This window comes from Pinus tabuliformis, chromosome 1_1, assembly GCF_031772625.1.
Source record: "Pinus tabuliformis cultivar Carrire ecotype Pingquan chromosome 1_1, CPIR1, whole genome shotgun sequence".
Classification (NCBI taxonomy): domain Eukaryota; kingdom Viridiplantae; phylum Streptophyta; class Pinopsida; order Pinales; family Pinaceae; genus Pinus; species Pinus tabuliformis.
In genome coordinates this window covers 619,065,528-619,081,081 of record NC_142297.1, presented here as the reverse complement: position 1 = coordinate 619,081,081, position 15,554 = coordinate 619,065,528, and the positions used below count along the sequence as shown (strand labels likewise).

General features: G+C 32.9%; 1 pseudogene; it reads right to left on the bottom strand.

Moving 5' to 3' along the window:
• Positions 1-11,279: 11,279 nt before the first annotated feature.
• LOC149214836 (uncharacterized) lies at positions 11,280-11,659 on the bottom strand (annotated as a pseudogene).
• Between the last annotated feature and the right edge of the window lie 3,895 nt (positions 11,660-15,554).

Below are 15,554 nucleotides of genomic sequence, written 5' to 3'. Positions count from 1 at the left end.
ATGACCCGATTTTCAAAAGTGGTGATGCAAAATACACATGTTTTTTTTAGAACATGGTTTTTGGAACTTTAATTTTTTTCATGTGCATTAAGTTTTAGAATGCTAGTGATTTTCATGCTGATTTTAAAAAGTGAGTATTCTGCATCACACCCTTTTCTTAAAAGACCTATTTTTTGACTTTAAATTTTCTAGTGTGTGAAATGTAAATAATTATTTCGTAACCATTTTTTTAAAAGACCTATTTTTTCACTTTAAATTTTCTAATGTATGAAATGTAAATAATTATTTCGTAAATTTAATAATTTTGGAAGTGATCTTCTTCTTCATATTTTCTAGTTTTTATTTTTGTAGTGGGGCTTTTATTGATTTGCATATTTAAAGAAGAAGGTCGATATTTTACATTTTCGATATTCTACATATTTATACATCATTAATTAAATTTTCAATCCACATGAAATAATTGTCTCTAAAAAGCAAATATAAAAATATATATAAAAAAGACAAAAACAAAAAATAAAAAATGTTAAAAAAAAATTATATCATAAACCATAAAAGAATTTGGAAAAAAAAAACAATTAAAAAAAAAAAATATATATATATATATATATATATATATAATTAATTAAGTAAATATTGAGAAATAAAATATATATATATATATATATATATATATATATATATATATATTAACAAAAACTAGGAAAAAAAAATAGAAAAATAACGAAAAAAATTTAAAAAACTAGTGAAATTAATATTTAAAAGAAAAACAAAAAATGTAAAAAAAAAATAAAAAAAATCTCACAAACCATAAAGAATTTGGAAAAAATAAACAAAATTAATATATATATATAAGTAGAAATAGAGAAATTAAAAAAAAAAACATTAGAAAAAACTAGGAAAAAAAATAAAAATAAACTAGTTTTTCAAAAAATAGAAAATTAACCAAAAAAAATAAAAAAAACTAGTAAAATTAATATTAAAAAAACAAAAATTAAATTAAATTATAAAAAAAATAAACCCAAAAAGGGTTATTTTTTATTAAAAAAAACAAAAATACAATTATATTTTAATAAATATACCTATTTTATTTAAAACTAAATAAATATTTTTTTTTTTTGTAAACAATCTTGTCTTTTATTAAAAAAAAAAAAAAAAAAAAAATTAAACAATTATTATTATTATTATTTTTTAATTTAAAAATTCAAATTATTAAAACTACATTTTATATTTTCAAAAAAAATAAAAAAAATTAAACCTACATTTTATGTTCAAAAAAAAAAAAAATTAAATTTACATTTTTTTTTAAACCATCTTTTTTTAATTAAAAAAAAAAATATAATGTTTTTTTAAACAATAGGTTATTTATGTCAAAATATAAATCATAAAAAAAAATTAATTTTTTTAAAACCAATTTTAATTTTTTAATTTAAAATTTAAAAAATTAATCATTTTTTTTTAAATTAATATATTAAAAAAATTAATTATAATTATGTGTTGTATAAAAAAATTAAAAAATATTATTAAAGTTTTTTTATTTTTTATTTATTAATTTTTTTTTTAAAACATATTAAAATTTTTAATCAATATTAATGTTTTATTTAAAAAACTAAAAAAAAAAAATTAAAAAACAGCCCCCGGCCGCGCCACCAACGGGCGGCGGGAGGGCGCGGTCGATTCCCGGAATCGACCGTGCCCCTCCCGCCACCCGCTGGTGGCGCGGCCGGGGGCCCAAGGGGCTGCACGGTCTTTTTTTATTATTATTATTTTTTAAATAAAACGTTAATATTAATTAAAAAAATTTAATATGTTTTAAAAATTTTGTTTTAATAAATAAAAAATAAAAAACTTTAATAATATTTTTTAATTTTTTTATATAACACATAATTATAAATAATTTTTTTAATATATTAATTTAAAAAAAGAAATTAATTTTTTAATTTTTTTAATATATTAATTTAATTTTTTTTAAATTATTGATTTTTTAAATTTTAAGTTAAAAAATTAAAATTTGTTTTAAAAAAATTAAATTTGTTTTTATGATTTATATTTTGAAATAAATAACATATTGTTTTGAAACAAAAGTTACAAAAAAAAACTAAAATTTAATTTTGATTAAAATATTTTAATAAATTTTTTTATTAATTTTGTTTTTATTAATTTTTTTTAATAAATTAAAATTTAATAATTTTTATTGCTACCGTTTAATGAATTTTTTCTTTCAAATTTAAAAAAAAATATATATATATATATATATATATATATATTTAAAAAAAAATTATCTTTAATTTTTTTTTTGTTTTTAAATAAATAATGAAAAATTAATAAAAAAAATTATTTATTTATTTATTCTTAAATCAAAAAGGCTTTTTTTTGTAAGTTGAAAATGTTCTTTAATTTTTTTTATCGAAAAATACCTATATTTTTAAAATTTCGATATTTTTTTAGTTTTTTTTTTCTAATAATTTGAGCTTATTTTTGTATTTTTATTTTTTTCTACATGTTTTTAATATTAATTTTACTAGTTTTTAATTTTATTTTTTTATTAATTTTCTATTTTTGTTTAATCTAGTTTTTTTTTTTTTTTTTGGGCTAGTTTTTGTTAATGATTTTTTTAATCTTTATATTTTTACTTACTTAAATTTATATATATAAATTTTTTATTTTTTATTTTTTTTTTCCAAATTCTTTTATGATTAAACAATTTTTTTTTTTAATATTTTTTATTTATATTTTGTCTCATATATATGTATTTTTACATTTATTTTTTAAGTAATCATCATTTTAATCTTAATTTCACTAATTTTTATTTTTTATTTTTGGTTAATTTTCCATTTTTTTTTTTTTTAATCTAGTTTGTTTTTAATTTTAATTTTTTTTAGTTTTTTGTTAATTTTTTTTTTTTTTTTAATTTTTCTATTGTTACCTATTTAATTTTATAGTTTTTTAAATGTGTTTTTTCTTTTTTTCCCAAATTTTTTTATGGTTTACATATTTGTTTTTTTCCCCAATTTTTTTTAGATATGTTTTTTTTACTATTTATTTGTTTATAATTTGTAATTTTTTTCTAGTTTTTTAATTCTTATTTTTTATAGGTTAATTTTGTTTTGTTGTTTTTTTTTTTTACATTTTACATTTTTATGATTGATTTTATTTTTGATGTTTGATTTTTTTTGTATTGTGTTTTTTATTTTATGTTTTGTTTTTAGTATATATTTTTATTTATGTTTTTTTATTTTTATTTGTTATTTTTTTGTTTTGTGTTTTTTCATTGTTTTAATTTTAATTTTTTGAAATTTTAATGTTTTTCGGGTCATCATAAAATATTTTATGCTATTATTTTGAAATGTTGAAATTTCGCCCTTGAAAAAAAAATTGTTATCCCAGCATCAACACTTTTCGTTTTGAGGGTGTTTTTTTCACAAAATTTACCATTGAAAAAAAAAAAAAAAAAAAAAAATGTTATTCGAACATCAACACTTCGTTTTGAGGGCGTTTTTTTGACAATTTTTGCACCAAAAATTGGTTTTCACCGTCATTTTTAAAACGTGTTGAAAATTTAGGTTGGAAAAAAAAAAGGTGTTATTCCAGCATCAACACTTTTCGTTTTTAGCACTATTTTTGATGTTTTTTCGGGGTTTTTTGGCCAGAGTTCCCGTTTTGAGTTTATAGTTCCCGTTTCAAAGTTTACATTGTTAAGAAAGGTATTTATAGACATGTATGCCATATGTTTTGCATTTTCAAAAATAGCAAGGTCAACTTTTGAAGACTAAAAGTGATGTTGGAAAATTATATTTATATTTTCCATGCCCCAATTGAAAACTATAAAAATTATATTTATATTTTGTTTTAATATTTATACATTTTAATTTAAAATAAAGCTATTGTTTAGTAGTGTTATAAATTATTTTATTTTATGTAAAATAATGTACTTGTTCATTCTCTCTTTTTTTTTCACCTTTTAACTTTCATCATAACATTTAAAGTTTATATTATAATAAATATAAAATATAATTAACTAATTAACATAATTTATAATTATTGTTTAAATATAAATCCATAAACTCAGTGTAACACCACTATTCTATAATATTGCATGTGATGTCTAATCTAATTATACCAATGTGCATAGGCACAAATTCAACAAGATTCGTTTCCGGCATTGAAAAAATAAATTATTAAACGAGCTGAATTTTATAAGTGTTTCAACAAAGAAAAGAAAAGAACCTAAACTAATCCATTATCATGTGCTTTGCAAATCTAATTACCAAATTATTAAAACAATAGAAAATTTGAATGTAAATTCCACGCCAAGGAGAGTAAATATGAAATTATTAGACCGTAGCGTTTTAAAAAAACAAATAGCCTAAATAGTGTTTTTTATGATCTGTCGAACATAAACTTCATGTCACGGAAATTAAATACAAAATTATTAAACCAGCAGAAATTTGTGGAGAGTTTAAGATGTTGTGTCAAAAAATTTAAAGAAACCTTGATAGAAAATTAATGGTCATTAAATTAATTAGATGTTCAAGATTGACAACTTTATACATTAGATGAATATTGTTAGGCCAACTTGTTCTAGTAAAAAAATTTGTTAATTAATTGTGAAATGAATATTGTTAAAAATTTTAATATTAATGGTGAGATGAATATTGTTAAAAATTATTAACATTATTAATAATTTTTCACTCAAATAAAAAAAAATTAATTAAATAGAACCATTTAAAAAATAAAGTGAAGAAAATATATATATTTTAAATAATATTTAATAAAAAAATTTAAAAATATAAGTAAAAAACAATTAAAATACCCCACTCATATATATTAATTTTAAAATCTTAAAAATTATAATATTAAAATATAAGTGAAAAATTTAAAACCTATTTAATGATTTCGATGTATAACTTTTATATTTTTATTAAGAAAAGCAAAATATGATGTTGGTCACTTACCAAAACCAAACAAAAAACCTCAATTTTTTTTAAAGTATTTCATATTAAAAAAATTTAAATAAATAAATTTTTAATCTGTAAAAAAACAATTATATAAACAAATTTATGTATTAAACATGTATTTTAAACATTAAAAAATCATAATCTTGCTTAAACTGATATCCTCAGATTTTTTTATTTATAAATTAAACTAAATCTTTAATATATATAACTCTACTTGTTTTAAAAAATATTTTAAAATAATAATCAATTATTATTATCTTTTAATTTCAAATAAATAATGATGATGATGGTGGTTAACATCGACCAAACTTTGGTCTATCGAACCTAAAGAAAAAAATTATTTGGTTTGATTTAAGATTTTATTCCTATGCTCAAAAAGCATGGAGAGAAGCTTCCCGAGCCCACTATAATTTTGACATGGTAAAAGGCTAGGAAGAAGGTCAGTATTGCTACAAAGATTATGAAACTGAGATTTAATGTGATTGTACGTTGGGCACTCTAAGAGGAAGTGGTTTTCATCCTCGATGTTCCTATTCTCATAGAGATGGGAGATCCTTTCCATCCATGGTGTTTTAGGAATTGCCCAATGACCTGTTTCACTATGGAGCTCATGAGAATTCATTCTATATTAATTTTCTTCTTTGAGCTAGTTAAAACAGAGAGATACTTTTGATCTTCTAGGGTGGGGTTGATGACCTTCTTATAATAACTTAATTTTCTTTTAACTGCTAAATCTTTCTCACACCACATTTTTTCTTTGAACTTAGAAGTAACAATATTTTTAATGTTATTAATGTTTTGCAATGCATCATTCTCGTTGATTTCCTAAAGGTTTAACCTTGTGTCTTTATACCATCCCCGCTTCAACCTTAGGTGGTTTTGGCGTGGTTTTGGCTAGAATTTAAAGCTAACTTAGGAAGTCTACTATCTCCTATGTTATTGAGTTTGATTTATTTTATTTTAAAAATATAATTTGTTAAAAAATATTAAATTAAAAACTTTTTATTATATTTTTAAAGTCTGATGTAATTTAAAAAATATAATTGGTTCGGAAATATTAACAAACTCACCATTAAAAACTTTTTATTGTAAGTTTTAATCTTCTTACCACGTGGATATTTGGAACCCTCAAAATAATTAATTGGAAAACTACTATTTATTTTGGCCCATTAAATTTTTTTTATTATGAGTTTTACCTCAAGATAATTAATTGGAAAACTACTATTTATTTTGGCCCATTAAAAATTTTTTATTATGAGTTTTAATCTTCTTACTGCGTGGATATTTGGAACTCTCAAAATAATTAATAGGAAAACTACTATTTATTTGGGCCTGCTGTAAAGCAAAACTTGACTATTTATTTAAATATGATATAAAATGCATTTATATCTTTTATTATTTAATAAAGAATATATTTATTTGGGCCTGATAAGTAAAACTTACTATTTATTTGGGCCTGCTGTAAAGCAAAACTTGACTATTTATTTAAATATGATATAAAATGCATTTATATTTTTTATTATTTAATAAAGATTATATAGTGGCATTGTAAGTGACTATTTATTTAAACATGATATAAAATGCATTTATATCTTTTTTTTATTTATTTAATAAAGATTATATAGTGGAATTGTAAGTTAGGCAAAACTTGATTATTAATTTAAATATGATATAAAATGCATTTATATATTTTTTTAATAAAAATTGCTATATAGTGGCATTGTAAGTTAAAACATGAGCTTAAATATTTAACTTTCCATTAAAGTTTCACCGTAATGCCCATGATTTTAATCATGGGAAAATTTTATGCTTAAGAATTTAGATTAGTACATAATAGTAACATAATAAATATGTGTGAAAAAGTCGAGCCTCCCACACTTCAAAATAATATTACCAAGAAAGAATAAGAGGAATAATAAAAAACTCTAGCCTCCCCACTTCAAAATAATATTACTAGGAAAGAAAGAATACAGAAGAATAATAAGTCTATGTAAAAAACTCCAGCCTCCCACATTTCAAAATAATATTACCAAGAAAGAATACATAGGAATAATACAAAGGAATTCCTTTTCATGGATAGAGGTTTAATAAATTAATAAGTCTTTTCAAAAAAAATCAGAACAAAACAAAACCCTACAAAAGTTTTAGTTTAATGGAATCATAGAAGGAAATATAACATACATGGGATGGATTTTACGCCATGTCAGCAAAGGATTGCGGTCTCTGCTTCCGAGCAAAGGACTTCGATCTCTGCTTCCTGACATTCTGTTGAGGAGGGCATAGTAGCGGTGAAAATATCTGCAATAGTGATTTCTTGGTACCCAGTTTGCCCTTTTGCAAACCCGTACTACCCACTTATTTTATCTTCCAAACGAAAAAATTCTTCAGAACCCCGACTAACAAATCTCAGATAACAATTGCAATCAACAGCGTGAGAATATTTCACAAGGATTCTCAATCCATATGAATGCCTTTCACCATGCATAACCACATAGAATGGAAATTATAAACTCACAGAATGGAGAAGATAATATAATCGCCTTTAAATAGAATCCAAACTTAGAGTTGATAATAAAATTCCGTGTGAAAATAAGGGTCTGTTAACAGTATTGTTTACAGGGAAACTATCTCCAAAACATGTATGTTAATGAAAATAAGAGTCTGTTAGCAGGATTGTTTGTAGGAAAACTATCTGCAAAACACGTATATTCATTCTAACATTTACGAGAACCCAAAAATATTAAAAAGATAAAACCCTTAACTACGGCCAGTACTTATCTACTAATTTGCAAAACATAATCCCTAGAAATAGACTCACATGGATATTATATTAATGCAAACAATCAAGGATGGGAGCTCCGGACGTTAGGGAGAAAGTCAAGGTCACTGAGCTTCTCCGGCTTTTCTTCTCCAAGACGACGAGATATGAAATCACTGGACTTTATCTTCACCTCAACTGCCCAAAAGCCGACCTGGCGCACCACCCAAAGCCTTCGATTGTTCTAGCACCAGAGCCTTCCATCATCTCGTCTCCTCCATGGACTTTAAGTGGCTAAAAATCGAGCCTTCCCCCCTTATGTCAGACACCATATCTTCCAATTTGACGCGATTGTGGGCTTTACTGAAGGAATCCTTTATACTCTCATGGATGAACTGCAAATTTCGGGGATCGCAGATGTCGTGGGTTTGCGAGCTGTCCTAGTCCTCTTCCTTGGAGAATATTGTTGGGATCATACTGAAATTAACATCTGCACTACTTGATTTCCTTTCCAAAAGAGAAATTGTGGAAATGAAGGAATCGATCAAGAAGATGTTGAGTTAGAATTTATATGGAAACCCTAAAGAAAAGGAAAGCAACGAAGCCCCTGTTTTGATCGAGATTTGCGAGCAGGGTGTTGAGAGTATGCATGAAAGGTCTGTCCATTTGGAATTGACAGTAAAGATTATGCCATTGGCGGTCACTGCCATTAAAGAAAAGGAAAGCAATGAAGCCCATGTTTTGTTCCAGATTTGCGAGCAGGGTGTCTAGAATATGCACGAAAGGATTGTCGATTTGGAATTGGCAGTAAATATTATGCCATTACCGGTCATGCCATTGAGAGAGTCTCAGTGGTGCACCATAAAACTCATATTCAATGCCATAAACTCCACAAAACACTAAAATGGATTGTCCTGGAACTCCTGCCTAAAATACTCCGGTGTAAAACGAGTGGCACAGATGTCGAATGGAGATGAGAAAAAGCGATGCGAGCGGCGACTTCCAGGTACAGAGATCGACACCTGCAAACGCTGTGACTTCCAAGGGTCGACATGGCAAACCCAGCACTTAACAAAAATGTCACAGATGTCAAGATTATGGTTCACAGATGTCGAGCTTAAATCGAAAAGGTAGACGAAAACCCTGATTCAAAAGGAAGGCCTAACGGCCTAACTATTTTCAATCTGACGACAGACTCTCTTTCAATCGTCTAACACTAAAATCAATGGCCGATAAGGGTACAGGTGGCTTGGGAGGGGAGTTCTTCCCAGAGGGAATGCCTTACAGCGTAATCATAATTTTAAATTAATTGAAATAAATAAAAAACAATCAATATCACATAGTGACTTCCTATACATCTCTAAATCCAAAAATATATGGAGGTCGTTATATCTTTGCCCATGATTAATGCACATGCGCATTATTTATGTTAGTCTTATAAATTTAAGTATTTAAAATAAAAGAATTAGAAAAATGGATTTATAAAAGAATAATAATAAATAAATAAAAATGCATACGAAAATAATAATTTGAAAAAAATATATATATAAAATTTTTAAAATCAATATTTATTATAAGTTTAATTAATATTATGGTATTTAAAAAAAAAAAAATGAGATAAGTTTATTATGAGTTTGAAATCAATTATAAATCAATAAATTTTTATTTGCAATAAGGAAAAAATATTTTTGATATTTTCATTATTCTTATTATTTTATATCGATGTAAAGTTTGACACTGTAATATTCGTAAAGAGTCATCGAGAAAGATAAAACAAATCTAAAAAAAATCATAATTTATATTTCCAAAATTAAAAAGAATATACTTCATCATTGTAATATCTCAAAAACCAAACTAAAAATAATAATTTTGTTAACATGAAAGAAATATTAATGATTAATATAAAGACATGTTCTAAAATGGTTGATGCCCAAGAATTAGTTGTAGGTTTTGGAACAATTTTCGCAACCACCCGATTGATCACCAAAAAAATGTATTAAATTCACAAAATACAAGAGGGGGGCAACAATTCGTTGCAGGGAGAGCATAAATAACACCTACTTTTACCAAAGTCTCGAGAATGGGCTTTGTAGGTATTTGCAGGCCTAGAATTTAGTGTGGACTTCAATAAATAGTCTTCGTTCTACGAAATCCTAGATGATCCATTCATTCGTGAAACTCTTAATTTCTTGCAAATGTTAACAACACAATAATTGGGAGAAGAATTCTATGGAATTCTTCAGCAATTGGTCTGAAAAACTAAGGGAGATTTTTGCAAAGCCTAAGAATGCACATGCAATTACAGTAGGGGTCAAAGCATGGAGTTGGGTTATAGTTTTTTGCGAAATGAGGGTACGTTTTACTAAAAAATGGATGCTCAATAGAGAAATTTTAAGCGTTTGATCGATCAATTTTTAAGCGATCGAATTGTTGAGGCGCTTAAAAATAGTTTGATCAAGCGTTTAAACAAACTCTCGATCGGGCCATTTTCTAACTCGAGTTAACGGCTTGATCGTGCCCCTAAGTCATTTGGTTTACCATTAATACCATTAATAAAAGTTGGTAAGGGCGTTCGCAGGTTAGAATTTTTAATGGCTCAATCTAGCCGCTGGTTAATCGCGTATGTTGCTCAATTGAGGGTTACTTTAACGCTCGATCGAGCAATTTGAATTTTGAATGGTCAAGCATTTAAAGCACTTGATCGAGCTCTTGAAGTCCTAAAAATTACAGTTTCAACCTCTTTTATCAAGATTTCTTTGCAACCCCATTTCATACCCTATTAGATTTAGGGTGTCCTGGAGTTGATCATGTTGGATTCGTGAAAAAATCCCCTATCCAATGTCATATGAATTTGACACTTTGGAATTCATATGATATTTTGCATATATATGTAAAATAGTAGATATAACATTTAACATAATTATTATATATTTAACTATTGTATATAACATAATTATTATATATTTAACTATTGTATATAACATATAGTATAATATAATAATAAAGATAAGTAAAAGAATAATAAGGAATTTAAATAATAAAAATGAAAATTCACACCTAACATGACATAAAGATAACAATAGCATATCACTCATTAACATAAAATGTTTTTGCAGTTAAGAGTTGGATAAATGACATAAAGATAACAATAGCATATCACTCATTAACATAAAATGTTTTTGCAGTTAAGAGTTGGATAAATGACATAAAGATAACAATAGCATATCACTCATTAACATAAAATGTTTTTGCAGTTAAGAGTTGGATAAAAGTGTTAAGGGTTGGATAAGGAATTTTAAATGATAGGTTAAAAAAAGTGAAGAATCACTATGATACATTAAATAGTAATTAACAATACTAAAAGCATAATTTGATACAAAGCTATGACAAATAAGCCAGAATTACTGCTATAATAATAGATATAAAGTAAATCTTCATATTCAGATAGCCAGAATTACCGCTATAACAGATATAAAACAAATCTTCATATTAAGAGATATAGTCTTTCTGCTGGTCGTTTTACTTATACGGAAAGTAAAGAGCAAACGAGTGTAGTTAATAATCTATCATGGACCAACTTTAGGAACGTCATAATGTTCACTAAAATTTGCTAAATATTGGTTGAGATCTTCAATTTGTTTTTTCTTTTTTTTTAAGGTGACATTTGGTTGCCAACTTGGCTAGCCTTCTTATATATAACTCCTGTTTCTTTGTTTCTTATATATCTTCTCAGCTGTCGTGCGATGGTATTTATAAACAGATTGTTGTGCCTAGCCAGTTTCGGATCAGATTCTGAATCGCTTGTTCATGATTTTGGTGTTTCTACCTTTGCCAAATTCTGTTCATAATGTTTCTTTTCTTTCTTTTTCTTCTTAATCCCCCTGTTTTTATATCAAAAGCCTTTCAGCGTCAGCTTTCCTCCCGCCATATTTCCATACGCTGACATCCTTTCCCGTGATGAGCACTAAATAATTTAAAACCCAACTTCATTTTTGATCCTGCGAACTACTTTTACTATTTAAAAAAGAGTTTGGTGAATTAAGATCTCTAGACTGCACTTCCTTGCATGTATAGAAAAATCAGATTCACAGAAAAGGACACACACAAAAAGGTCTCCTAAAATAGTCAGCGTGCTGTATAGTTCTGTGCTAAAATAGAATGTCCAGTCGCAGAGTCAGCGTCAAAATAAACCATAATCAGCGTTCCATTGGAACCCATTCACAGACGAATACAGTAGGCCACAGAGATGAGCACCATTTCTAACAAAGTATCAAAGTTTCAGTGAGTAGTTCGTGGATGAATTCATCGGTCTTGATCGCATGAATTCCTATCCATAACTCATACAAGAAAACGCGATTTCTCCCACACGAATCAGACGAATATTTGCACCGCACCTTTTACACGTGACGGTTCCATACCCGCCCGATGTGGCCCACCATGCGGCGATGGCGATTTCATAGCCGCCCGATCTGGTCTACGATGCCGCCACATGGTGATTTCAAAGCTAAAAACCGCCGATTGGGTCCAAGGATGGAAGCCACGTGGTGCCTCCACAGCCACACGATTGGGTCCCTTGATGGAAGCCATGTGGCGCCTCCACAGCGGCACGATTGGGCCCATGATGGAAGCCACGTGGCGCCTCCACAGCGGCACGATTGGGCCCATGGATGGAAGCCACGTGGCGCCTCCACAGCGGCATGATTGGGTCCATGGATGGAAGCCATGTGGCGCTTCCACAACTACCTGATTTGGTCAACGGATGGCCCCATCCATGTGGTGCTTCCACAACTACCTGATTTGGTCAACGGATGGCCGCCATCCATGTGGCGCTTCCACAACTACTTGATTTGGTCAACGGAAGGCCGCCAATTGGCGCTTCTGCAGCGGCACGATTGGGCCCATGGATGGAAGCCACATGGCGCCTCCACAGTGGCATGATTGGGTCCATGGATGGAAGCCATGTGGCGCTTCCACAACTCCCTGATTTGGTCAACGGATGGCCACCATCCATGTGGCGCTTCCACAACTCCCTGATTTGGTCAACGAAGGGCCGCCAATTGGTGCTTCTGCATGATTAGATCCATGGATGGAAGCCATGTGGCGCTTCCACAATTCCCTGACCAAATGTGGCGCTTCCACAACTACCTGATTTGGTCAACGGATGGCCGCCATCCATGTGGCGCTTCCACAACTACCTGATTTGGTCAACGGAGAGCTGCCAATTGGTGCTTCTGCATGATTGGGTCCATGGATGGAAGCCATGTGGCGCTTCCACAATTCCCTGATTTGGTCAACGGTTGGCCGCCAAGTGGCGCTTCTACAGCGGCATGATTGGATCCATGGATGGAAGCCACGTGGCGCCTCCACAGCCACTTGATCTAGTCAATGTATGGCTGCCAAGTGGCGCTTCTACAGCCGCACGATTGGGTCCATGGATGGAAGCCATGTGGCGCTTCCACAATTGTCTGATTTCGTCAACGGATGGCCGCTAAGTGGCGCTTCTACAGCCGCATGATTGGATCCACGGATGGAAGCCACGTGGTGCCTCCACAACCACTTGATCTAGTCAATGAATGGCTGCCAAGTGGCGCTTCTACAGCCGCACGATTGGATTCGTAGATGGAAGCCACGTGGCGCATCCACAACCCACTGATCTAGTCAACGGATGGCTGCCAAGTGGCGCTTCTACAGTCGCACGATTGGATCCGCGGATGGGAGCTACGTGGTGCCTCCATAGCTCCCTGATCTGGTCAATGGATGGCCGCCACGTGGTGCTTCCACAGCCGCCTGATCTAGTCACAGATGGCCGCCACATGGCGCTTCCACAGGGGCCTGATCTAGTCACGGATGGCCGCCACATGGCGCTTCCACAGGGGTCTGATCTAGTCAATGGATGGCCGCCACATGGCGCCTCCACAGCTGCCTGATCTGGTCAATGGATGGATGGCCGCCACATGGCGCCTCCACAGCTGCCTGATCTGGTCAACGGATGGCCGCCATGTGGCACAATCATAGCCACCTGATCTGGTCAACGAATGGCCGCCACGTGGCGCAGTCATAGCCGCCCAATCTGGTCATCGGATGGCCGCCACATGGCACAGTCATAGCCGCTCGATCTCGTCATCGGATGGTCGCCACGTGACACAGTCATAGCCTCCTAATTTAGTCAATGGATGGCCGCCACGTGGCGCAGTCATAGCCTCCTGATTTAGTCAATGGATGGCCGCCATGTGGCGCAGTCATAGCCACCTAATCTGGTCAACAGAGGGTCGCCATGTGGCACAGTCATAGCCACCTAATCTGGTTAATGATCGTTGCGACATGGTGCAGAAATAGCCGCTAGATCTGGTCATCGGATGGCCGCCACGTGGCGCTTCTACAACTGCACGAGTTGGTCCATGGATGGCCGCCAAGTGGTGCTTCTACAACGATATGATTTGATCCACGGATCGCTGCCAAGTGGCGCTACAGCGGCACGATTGGGTTCACGGATGGCCGCCAAGTGGTGCTTCGACCGCTGCACGATTGGGTCCACGGATGATCGCCAAGTGGCGCTTCGACAGTTGCATGATTGGGTCCACAAATGGCCGCCAAGTGGTGCTTCGACAGCCGCACGATTTGGTCCACAGATGGACGCCAAGTGGCGCTTCGATAGCCACCAAGTGGCACTTTGATAGCCACCCGATCTTATCCATGGATGGAAGCCATGTGGCACCTCCACAACCACCCGATCTGATCCACGGATGGTAGCATTGTGGTGCCTCCACAACCACTTGATTGGGTCAACGGATGGCCGCCAAGTGGCACTTCTACAACCGCACGATTGGATCCACGGATGGAAGCCATGTGGCGCCTCCACAGCCCTTGATTCCATCAACGGATGGCTGCCACGTGGCGCAGTCATAGCCACCTGATTTGCTCAATGGATGGTTGCCACGTGATGCAGTCATAGCCGCCTGACTGGACCATGGATAACCGCCACGTGGCGCAGTCATAATCGCTCGACCTGGACCATGGATGATTGCCACGTGGCGCAGTCATAGCCGCCCGATCTGGTCCACGGATGGTTGCCACATGGCACCTTCTTAGCCGTGCGATCTAAACCACGAATGACCGCCACGTGGCAGGTCCACACCCACCCGATCTGGACTACGGATGACCTCCACATGGTACGTCCACAGCCGCCCGATCTGGACCACGTATGGCTGCCACGTGGTGCCTCCACAGCCACCTCATCTGGTCCACGGTTGGAAGCCATGTGACGCCTCCACAACCACCTAATCTGGTCGACAAATGGAAGCCAAGTGGCTCCTCCAAAGTCGCCCGATCTGGTCCACGGATGCCCGCCACATGCGGCCTCCACAGTCGCCCGACCAGGTCTACGGATGGTAGCCACGTGGTGCTCCACAGCGGCTCGATATGGTCCACGGATGGCAGCGATGTGGCGCCTGGTCCACGAATGATCACCACGTTGTGCCCACAGCCGCTCGAGCTAGACCACGGTGGACGCCATGTTCTGCCTCCATAACCTCCCGAGCTGGACCACAGATGGGCGCCACGTGGCATCTCCACAACTGGCTGACCTGGACCAAGGATGGCCACCACGTGGTGCCTCCACAGCTGCCCGATCTCCACCATGGATGGCTGCCACGTTGGTACCTTGATAGCCGCCCGATATTTTCCAAGATCGTCTGCACGTGGTGCCTCCACAGCCGCCCGATCTTTTCTAGGATGGTCGGTACTTGGCGCCTCCACAGCGGCCTGATCTCCACCACGGGTGGCCGCCACGTGGTACCTCGACAGCCGCCCGATCTTTTCCAGGATGGTCACCAAGTGGCATC